This window comes from Bidens hawaiensis, unplaced genomic scaffold (assembly GCF_021521415.1).
Source record: "Bidens hawaiensis isolate Kalapana, Puna unplaced genomic scaffold, B.hawaiensis_p1.1 tig00001692_1, whole genome shotgun sequence".
Classification (NCBI taxonomy): domain Eukaryota; kingdom Viridiplantae; phylum Streptophyta; class Magnoliopsida; order Asterales; family Asteraceae; genus Bidens; species Bidens hawaiensis.
In genome coordinates this window covers 2,156,994-2,168,407 of record NW_027491096.1, presented here as the reverse complement: position 1 = coordinate 2,168,407, position 11,414 = coordinate 2,156,994, and positions in this window count along the sequence as shown.

Below are 11,414 nucleotides of genomic sequence, written 5' to 3'. Positions count from 1 at the left end.
CTCGGGTCTTGAAATTTTGCACAAAACTTAATTTGACAGTAAGGAATTTTGTAAAAATTTTCCAGATTTATTTTCTTATATTTACATTTATTTATCTATTTTTAAATCTTATTAAAATACTAAATATATCAAAAATACCAAAACACTTTAGAAAATTCCCAAATTTTTCTGGGATGATCTTTATCATCCTCATAACTTTTCTGGAATTTTCCCAGATTTATTTTCCTACATTTACATTTATTTATCTATTTTTAAATCTTGTTAAAACACTAAATATATCAAAAATACCAAAACACTTTAGAAAAATCCCAAATTTTTCTGGGATGATCTTTATCATCCTCATAACTTTCTGGAATTTTCCCAGATTTATTTTCCTAAATTTACATTTATTTATCTATTTTTAAATCTTGTTAAAACACTAAATATATGAAAAATACCAAAACACTTTAGAAAAATCCCAAATTTTTCTGGGATGATCTTTATCATCCTCATAACTTTCTGGAATTTTCCCAGATTTATTTTCCTACATTTACATTTATTTATCTATTTTTAAATCTTGTTAAAACACTAAATATATGAAAAATACCAAAACACTTTAGAAAAATCCCAAATTTTTCTGAGATGATCTTTATCATCCTCATAACCTCCTGGAATTTTTCCAGAATTTAAAACTTATTTTTCAAGCCATTTTCACCCAAAACCGAGCTAGAAAGCCCTAGAACTCGTTTCACCGAAAAGCCTACTTAGACTTTTCCAACTGAGCTCAAATTTTGTGGGTGACTTTTATATGTTATAAAAAGCTTATCTTAAATTTTCCGGAATTTTTCATCATGTTTTGCTATTTTTCACTATTTTTGGCCAAAACCGAGCATTAAATTCACCAAATATTCATCTTTTATCCAAAAATTACCAAAAATTCACAGATCTCATATTTTCATGTGTAGATCATCTCTGTGAAATTTCGTGACCCGAATCTAAGCACACGTAAATCTGTCCATTTTTTCATAACACACAAAAACCGAACTATCTTGTGTTTTCTAGCTTTAGATCGCAAGGATCTCGGTTTCTAGCCTTTGCTAGCCACTAGATACAACACTTACAAGCACAATAACACTATACCAAGCAAACTATACCAACAATCAAACCATTTCTTTCATAGTGTCGGTTTTTAAGTAAAAACAAAGGTTTTAACCGTAAAAATCCGTTCTCGACTCTTTTTACTCATTTCTTGGACCAAGATCCTTTGTATAACTTGTATACATCCCTTGATCATACGAGAACCGGTTCCATCTCGGGTTTTTACCCATATTTCACTTGGAACCTCTTGTTCTTGCAAAACAACTCAAAGTAAAGAAACCAACACCAAAGATCATGTATTATAACATGTTTATACCTTGTGTTCTTGATTAGAAGAGGTGGATTTGATGAACACTTGAAAGTATGAAAGGATTTGAGAGAGTTTTGGGAGAGTTTTGGGTTAAAAAAAAAGAAAATGATAGATAATATGAACATGGGGGGGGTGGCCGGCCATATGTGGGGGTGTGGGGGGGCCCACATCTCAAATATTGTCCACACATTTGGATTATGCAATCCGGATAATGTTGTGGATAATCTGGTTCAGTTCGTTTCTCGTTTAAACTCGTAATTCGGCTTAAAACGAGCATAATATGGTCGTTTTTCGGGTTAAAATAAAATTTACATACAACCGACTTAAAAACTTTAAAAACTTAACCCCTGACATTAAAACATCATATTATCGGTATTTGTGCATCTTTTTCGGTTTGATTGATCGTCTCTTGCTTGGTTTGGTGTTAAAGGTTTCGTTTAGCGTACCGACGTACCATTAAATCGAAATCCTTTTTTCTGTGCTATAATTCACCTATCCCGAAGCATTAATACTTCGTATATATCACTAAACATTATATACGTCGTCTATAATGTAATTCCCGATCCGTTCGGGTTTCAATAACCGATCATTGATTAGTTGTAATCCCAATACGATTCACTATATAATCGAGTATGATTCGTACTATGAATCATATATACTCGTATATATGTACTATAACACATATAATCAATATTTAAATGACACGTAAATAGTATATTCCGGCTAGGGTATACCTGGATTTGCCGGAATCGTTACAGTATACATATGCAAAAAGTACATTTGAAAAGCACCGGGTCCAAAAAACCGTACAAGCTCTCCTAATAAGTCCAGAACTCCACTTAACCGCTTGCACGCTCAGGATCAGCACTGGACTTGGGTGACTAGTAGAGGTAGGGTCCTAAATACCCGGTACGACCTTTTACTTATTGCTTTTATATTATATTTGTTATGTTATTATTGTTTACTAACCAATGCCCAATGGGCTAGGAGTCGTGGGGATAACCCCTAACCGGGCTTGGCCCAATAAGGTTAGGGTTTCATGATGGTAGTCATGGAGTTCCTATACAAGGGGTCTTCATCTCTCATTTTGAGGGATCCCTTCTGGGACACTTGGCCTCCACACACATTTTTGTGTCTGTAAACAAGAGGAAACTCTTAGCAGTCACCTCCACACCCCCATATTTTCATGGCAGATCTCGAGCAACCGGAGAGGAAGACGAAGTCGTGGCTCGTTCATCTCGAAGACCGGGAAACATCGTCTTAGATCAGGTCAGATTCATTTCACGTTTCTTCATATACTCTTAAGTATTTCTCAACCGCCACTATTTATTTCCTGCCAAAAAAATGAATGTTAATTAATTAGTAACTGATCTAAATATTATTTTATGAAGGACGAAGAATTTTGGGTGTTAGTTTTATTATCGGCAAGTAGTAAACTTTTTTGTTTGTTTTGAACTACTTTTTCGTTTGTTTTGTGTTTGGTCGGCTAGTTGGTCATACAACGATAAATCCAATTTAAATTTCAAAAAGACAAGAAAATTACATTAAAAAGTTTTGTTTTCTGTTTTTGGTTTTTATCTTTTAAAACCTAGATATTGTGTTAAAAAACTTCGCTTTTGAAAATAATATAGTTATTATAAATAAAGGAACATTTTTCTTAAAACGACGACTTTCTTCTATTTTGGCTACGGCACTACTTAAATTTGGAGAGCCCATTGCCCAATTCTGGCCAGACTCTGTAGTCTTAACTGGCCCAGCGCTGGCTTTAGAGTTTGGCTTAGGAGTTTCTCCGGGATACCATACCACTGGCTGCCACTTGATAGTCGTTTCACCAAAAAAACAGAACTCTCTGGCATAGCACACGGTAAAATGAAAATTAAATGGTAAAATAACTTTAATAGCTATCTAAACAAAACAAAAAGAAAACGGTAATCTTATTAGTCACAAAGGCAAAACCATGTCTAATTCTACGTTCATGCTAAGATATTCTTAATTGTCACATCATCTACCACATAAAATTCTTACAAATTTTTAAAGCCCCAATTTTATCTTCAACCCTGCATATATCTGTACCTTATTTAATTTTCACTTCATTACCTACTCATTACACACCATATTAGATAAAACTTTTATGTTTATTTATTTAATTTACTTTTTATCCGCCTATCGCATGAACCAAGGCAAACCCATGCTCTTGTGCAAGGGAACCTCACCTAAGAGCTCCTATGGATTGATACTCTTTAACGATAAATACATCGATAAGGGCATCTAAGGACCTTTAAGGATTAATCTCCAAGGACCCATTGAAAACAGTCTTGGCAAATTATTGTGTTGCCTAATCAATTTATTGGATGTGAGCACGTAGTTAACCCTCATATATTGACTGAACAACCATAAAAGTTAGGTTTTTAATTTTTAAAGTGGGCCAAACTCGTTTTACCCAAAATCCCATCCAATAAACATAGATATGGTTTTAGTATTTTACGTTGCCTCTTGTTTCTTCTTTACACAGACTTCAAACCATACAACTCCATGCTACCACCGCTGACCACTACCTAATTTCTCACTAAGTGTCAAATTTAGTTCTTTGGGTTTGTTCGGGATTAGACCGTGCATATCTAAAAAAATAAAAATAAAAATAATAAATAATAAAAAATGTAGGGGTGAGTGGTTGACCCCACCAAGGACCGGCCCTAACTTAAATGTATGCATTCATAAATAAATAATTGTTTTCTTTTAACCATTATTAATATTAATTAAATACTATTGTTAAATGATACATTTTAAAAAAATTAGATAATATTAATATAATTAATAATGATATTCATATTAATAAAAAAATCTTTTAAAATCTTCACCTGCTGGTCTGAAGCATAAGATGAATAATTAAAACTTTTAGCATTCAAATACGAATTAATTAGGGACAATATTTAATGAGGAGTAACTCGAAAAACAATAAAAGTATTGAAAATATTTATATAATTTAGACAACATCATACCACAACAAAACTTAAAAATCTTATTCTTCACGTTTCCTTATATGATACAGGTTAACAACGCCCTTTATGAAACTTTTTACCTCTATGAGCATGTCTACTGTGTGTGGGTGTACGGTGCATGTGGCCGGGTCAACTATACTACTCAGGTTCTTAAATCCTGTGGCGGGTTCTTAAATCCTGTGGGGGGAGACCCGTGTTACATGTGTGTGCATGGTGATTGTGGCCGGGCCAACTATACTACTCGGGTTCTTAAATCCCGTGGGGGAAGGCTCGTGAGGCATAATCATCATTTAAAACGGGTTCTTAAACCCCGTTTCACGTGCTTATGTCGTACCGTGTGCGGGTCAACTATACGACTCGGGTTCTTAAATCCCGTGGTGGGTTCTTAAATCCCGTGGGGGGAGACTCGTACGCGTGTTCGACCGTGAGTTTATTATTTGATCATTATTTAATTATTTATTGATTTATTTATTTGCTTATTTACTTATCAATTATTCATTTGCCTATTATTACATATACTGTTTTATACCTATCATCTGTGAAACAATTTATAAATGTCGTTTATTAAAACCTGAACTCACTCAGCTCAAGCTGGCTCTGTGTGTATGTTAGTTTGAGATGCAGGTTAAGGACTCGAGATTATCGCTTGGATATGCTAGAGACTACTCGGATGGTTGAAGGCATTTTTAGTCGAGACCTTCTAGATAAAAAGAATATTTTATTTTATATTTGGTTTTGGGATTTTAATACTTAACATTTTCCGCTGCTTATTACTCTAATTGGTTTTAAATGAAATGAATTTGTTTGGTTTTAAATTTTTGTGAATTTTGGATATGATTACCAACTGTAGGATTCCCGGGACTCGGGGTCTTACAAGTTGGTATCAGAGCCAAGGTTCGAGGGATCCAAGCATTCTTAAATGGTTGGACTCAAACTCTAAGAGGAAGGACTAGAAATGCTAACCGCGAGTAGCAGCACGTCAAGAGGTAATTTTATTTGCTAATCATCTTTATAAGCCTTAGGATTTCATTATGTGTATAATCGCTTACGTGTTATATAGGATGCTAATATGGTTAGGGGCAGAGGGTGCTTAAGATGGGCGGGTCAAGTAAACAGTTAATAACACTTGATCAACGTTATTAGCAGTTTACCATTACCTTTCATGTTCTAAACGCTACCTGTGCTTGACTGTGTTAGGGTTCTGTCTTTGTAGGGATAGGATATGGCTAATGCTCGTGTCGTTAAAGTTCCTCTCATTCCTTAAATTCTCCCGTTCATTTCTCATCCTCTCAAACGCTTTGCGCGTAATTGTTTAGCTGAGGCGTAGCATGTTGTCACTCTGGGTTTCCTTTTTACTTGACTGCTTCAATCCCTCACTCCTTCAAGAACGTATGTGTAAGGGTGGGTTTTAGCCAAGTAGTAGTGTAATATCATTCCAAATACCTTTTTACTTGTTAAGTTACGGGCTTTGTTCATGTTTGTAGGCTTTGTGCCCGTAGGGGTTTTGTCTCTTCTGTTTCTTGTGTGATTAAATGATTAGGATTTTTCTCAATCTGCGCCCGTTCCTGTATAGCGGGATTCGGGGACGAATCCCATTTTAAGGGGGGGTAGACTTGTAATGCCGACAAATTTTCGATAAAATGATCTATGTGTTGTAGAGTTTGTATTTTTACCGAGACTCGATATGGCATTCCTCGGGGACCTTTTTGTCTTTCTTGTAAGCTTATTTATTTAATGTTTAATCCAAGACATCATAATTTATAAGTTGAAGGGCCTAGATGTAAAATTATTATAACCTAAACCCTAACACTCTTCCTCTCTCCCTCACTTCCGATCGGCAGCAACAGGAGTAGTACCTCCTCGACTTTCGTGCAGGTTCCAGCCATTTTCCAGCCTCCCGAGTCTAATTCCAGGTCGGTTCTATTATAATATAACTATTTTTCACCATTAAAACATTTTATTGAACTAGAGATGTCATAATCATGTTAGAGTTTGAGTTTTGATGAAGACCGTTGCTGACAAATTCGTACTTGTTTATTGTTTGGTCTTTAACTCGATGAAAATTGATTTTTTTATTGATATTTGATTCCATGATGTTCTACTTTGAGTCTAGTTTCCATAAAGATATAATTTGTAATTTTTGGACGAGATTTTAATGGTTTTTATGATTTTATAAAAACGTGTGTCAAAGCTGATGCGGGGAGTCAGATTCTGGTCTATCTTCCCGACATCATAACTCTTTTTTGAAAATTCCAAATTGGTTGGTTCCACTTTTGGAACTTCAAATTTTGAGTTAGGATAACAACCCAATTGGAATCGTTTAATTTGGTTTGGTAATGATTTTAAACAAATAAAACCATTTTGCTGCGCACTGAAATAGCTGCACGTACCTTTCTATGTTGGAGGAATTTTTATGAGTTTTGTGTGCACTAGAAAAATATAATAAAATATCTTTATACATTTATTAGACTCTGGTAAAAATTTCATAATTTATTCCTATGATTTTCCTATGTAATATAATACGTCTTTGCATGCTAAAATCTGCTCCTTAGACTCGTTATTGATCGAAACCTTCGTTTTAGGCTTAACCGGTGGCTGTCCAATTGTGTTCTTTTTGAGGCTGTTTAAAGTGAGGATTTTGCTCCGTCATCTTCCTAGGTATGTCATATGTGTCATACTTTAGTATCGTGAGCATTGAAGCTCGTTTGATTGATCAATTGTCGATAAATTGAAAACTAGGATTTTGGTTGTCTAGATTTTTAATTGTTGCGTTTAGCGCGTTGTTTTAGGGAATTAACAACCAATTCAGATTGTGTAATCTAGGTATGTTATATGGGCTGTGAAAAACTTAATTTTTATGTTAATTAGGCTGAATTGGTTGTCGGTTTCTCAAACGGGTCGGTACAACACAAATTCGCGTTTAATTGGTAGTTTGTACGTTGTTCATGCGAATTACCGACCCATTCAACTCATGTAGTGTCGCGTGGACTCGTTGGTTGTAATTATACTAATTTTGGTCCACATGGGGCTGAGTTGGTTACTAAGTACATAAACAACTCGTTAACGTGCGTAATCGATACAATTAACAACTTTCGTGTGTTGTTTGGAAATCCTTTGTTCCCGGAATTAACTAAGGGTGGTTTTGGTAAATACATGACCTCGGGGGCTAATGTAATTGAATTTGGTAAGGTCGAGGCTTTAGGTTAATCAAATCATGTTAGAACGCCTCGTAGGATAAACGAGTCGGTACGGTTTAGTTAGTAATCTTTGTGTACAATCCAACAGGCTTGTGATTTGTGGATTAGCTTAGAGGTTCTCTAACCCGTTGGTATTGGCGTGACTTGTATCTGACAATCAAAATTCGATTAACCACATCAACAACTAAAAACAAAAGTAATCACATATTAGCAATCATAAAAAAGAATCAAACATTAATTTAATAAAAATTATCAACCAAAAGGTCAACAGAGATATTCCTCTTCTTTGATGGAGCAGCCCAATCTAGTTAATTAGCAAATAATTTATTTGAATCCTTTATTTGAGATTTCATTTACGTATTTTTCTTTCTTATGCGTTCGAATTTCAATTTGTCAATTTGGCCCAATACTTCATTTTGCATCATTGGTAAAATATACTCGTAAGTATTTCTCAACCGCCACTCTTTATTTCCTGTCAAACAAATGAATGTTAATTAATTAGTGACGGATCTAGATATTATTTTATGAAGGACGAAGAATTTTGGGTGTCTGTTTTATTAGCGGTAAGTAGTAAACTTTTTCGTTTATTTTGTGTTCAGTCAGGTCTAGTTGGCCATATAATAAAACGATAAATCAAATTTAAATTTCCAAAAGACAAGAAAATTACATTAAAAAGTTTTGTTTTCTGTTTTTGGTTTTTATCTTTTAAAACCGAGATATTGTATTAAAAAACTTCACTTTTGAAAATAATATAGTTATTATAAATAAAGGAACATTTTTCTTAAAACGACGACTTTCTTCTATTTTGGCTACGGCACTACTCAAATTTGGAGAGCCCATTGTCCAATTCTGGCCAGACTATGTAGTCTTAACTGGCTTAACTCTGGCTTTTAGAATTTGGCTTGGAAGTTTCCCCGGGATACCATACCACTAGCTGCCACTTGATAGTCGTTGTTTCACCACAAAAACAGAACTCGCTGGCATAAAACATGTAAGGCCCCGAACCCCGGGAACCCCACAGTTGGTATTCATTCAAAACACTTGTAAAATAATTAAACTTAAAAACAATTCTTTTCATTAAAATAAGCATCACAGAGTATAATTCGGCGGAAAACGCAAATAAGTAAATGAGTTCCCAAAACCCGGGAATTTTGCCCAAAATCAACATAATTATCTTTTAATAAAAACTTTTAAAAATAAATGTTTAATAATAAAATCTTCAATTTCCGTATGCCCTTCACCGTCCAAGTAACTTCGTGCACGTCCAAGCGATAATGCATCCTCTTCCTAACCTGAAACTCAGACTAACATGCACACAAAGTCAGCTTGAGCTGAGTGAGTTCAAGTTTTAAGTAAATGACATCAGTAGTAATAGATAAGATAGTCAAACCAAAAGTTTTAAAAAGTAAAAGGGGTACATCCATCAAGTCCTCATTACCGAGAACTAAACATCCTCATCCATACATATGCAAAAGGCATATGTAAACATCCTTTCAATTACATCTCTATATATATAACATCCATGTATAACATCAGGGTCGAGCAAACGTACAACCCAAACACGTAACATCAGTGCATGCAAACACAAAGTAGGCATGCACAACATCAGTAGTCGAAACGACTACAACATCGCCAGATATAGGCCAAGAAATAATGTATATACATATATATATATATATATTTAACATCCCAAGGCCTACCATATACTAGCAAGCCTATATAAAATTGTTTAAAACATTTCATCATGTAAGAAAACACTTAGGTGTGCATGCTAGCCCAAAAATAAAAAGAGTAAAAAGGGCATCATGAACTCACCTAAAATCAATCGAACACCTGCAACGGGCTAGGAAATCCCTAAGTGCACAATCACAAGCAAGGACCTGTAAATTATACACAATGTGTTACTAAACTAGACCGTAAGAACACTCTTGCCTAATGGGCCACCCAAGGCCCAACATTTGGCCTAAGGCCCAACACTTGGCCCAAGGCCCAACAACTTGGCCCAAAGCCCAATACCTGGCCCAACGCCCAACAACGTGGCCCAAGGCCCAACAACTTGGCCCAAGGCCCAACACTTGGCCCAAGGCCCAAAGATAGTCAAATCGGGTCGAATGCGCGTGCAACAAACCTTAAAACCATTTATTAACGAACCAGCCCCGAATGGACCAAATTCCATTTTAACTCTTTTCATTCATCAAGATTATGGCACCCGAGTTGATAGGGTTGACGGTTCCTTTTTAAAACTCTTACTTTAACGTTTAAATGAAATTTCGCGCACCGCCGACTCGATTGACGAAGCCCTAACCCCAACAGCCCCGAGCATCAAAAAAATAATTTTTCCACAGCCCTTAAACCCCCTAGGGCTGTACAAACTGATTCGGTCGGTAACCCGATCAATTAACGCATCAAACTCAACAATTTGCAATTCTACACCCGATAAACCCTAGTTTTCGAACTAAAATCGATTGACCGACCTAAACACCTCCATTGGCCATGAAATTATAATATGATGTACATGTCATACCTAGCGGGATGTTGATACAAAAACCTCACTCGAAACAGCCCCGGAAAAGCTCAATTAGGAAGCCACCCGGTTAGCCTACAACACGACGTTTTCGATCAATACGCGCAATATAAGGATCAATCAACGTGTAAAAGACTTGGGGAATCGTAGTACATACCTTGAATTGAACTTCTAAGGCTTAGAATTGGCTGCAAAAAAGAAAATCGTGGGTCTTGGGGCTGCTCCTACCTGCCGATCGCAGAAAGAGATGGGGGCTAGGGTTAGGTTGTGTTATAACATAATATTTTACACTCTAGCCCATCAAGATTGAAGTGTAAGGCAAAATGGAAGGAATAGTTAGGTTTTTTAACGTACAGGGATAACGTAAAGGCTTTCGAGAAACGTCGGTTAAGTCCCGAGAGTTATACATACTCCACAAGCTTTAATTCTTGAAACCGGAATTAACGGGTGTTACAAGTCCACCCCCTTACAATGGGATTCGTCCCCGAATCCCGATGCGACAGGAACAACTGCGGATAATGCTTCATCATTTCGTCTTCGGACTCCCAAGTGGCCTCAGAACCCCTATGGTGTTTCCACTGCACCTTCACCTGTCTAACCACCTTATTTCTCAAACGCCTCTCCTGACGGTCAAGAATAGCAATCGGTTGTTCAACGTAGTTTAGCTTACTATCGGGTTCAATATCATCGAGAGGCACATAGGCCTCTTCATCCGCTAAGCATTTCCTCAGATGGGACACGTGAAAAGTTGGATGAATACCCGCGAGCTCCTCGGGCAATTCCAACCTATATGCTACCTCACCGACTCGGGCCAATACATGAAACGGGCCAATAAACATCGGGTTGATCTTCCCCCTCTTACGAAAACGAATAATGCCCTTCCAGGGAGAAACTTTTAACATAACCCGATCCCCAGCCTCGAACACAATAGGTCTTCGCCTTTTATCCGCGTAAGACTTTTGACGATCCTGAGCGGCATTCATAAAAGCCTTAATCTTATCGAGTTTCTCAGTTGTAGCCTCGACCACCTCCAAACTACCCAATTGCTTCTGACCAATGGAACCCCAACAGACCAGAGTCCTACACCTCCTACCATACAGCATCTCAAACGGTGGCATCCCAATCGTGGCGTGATAACTGTTATTATACGAGAACTCTACTAATGGTAAGTGACGATCCCAACTACCACCAGAATCGATTTCACAGGCTCGCAACATATCCTCAAGAGTCTGAATGGTCCTCTCGGACTGACCATCCATCTGCGGGTGATAGGCAGTACTGATATGGAGTTTGGTACGCATCTCATC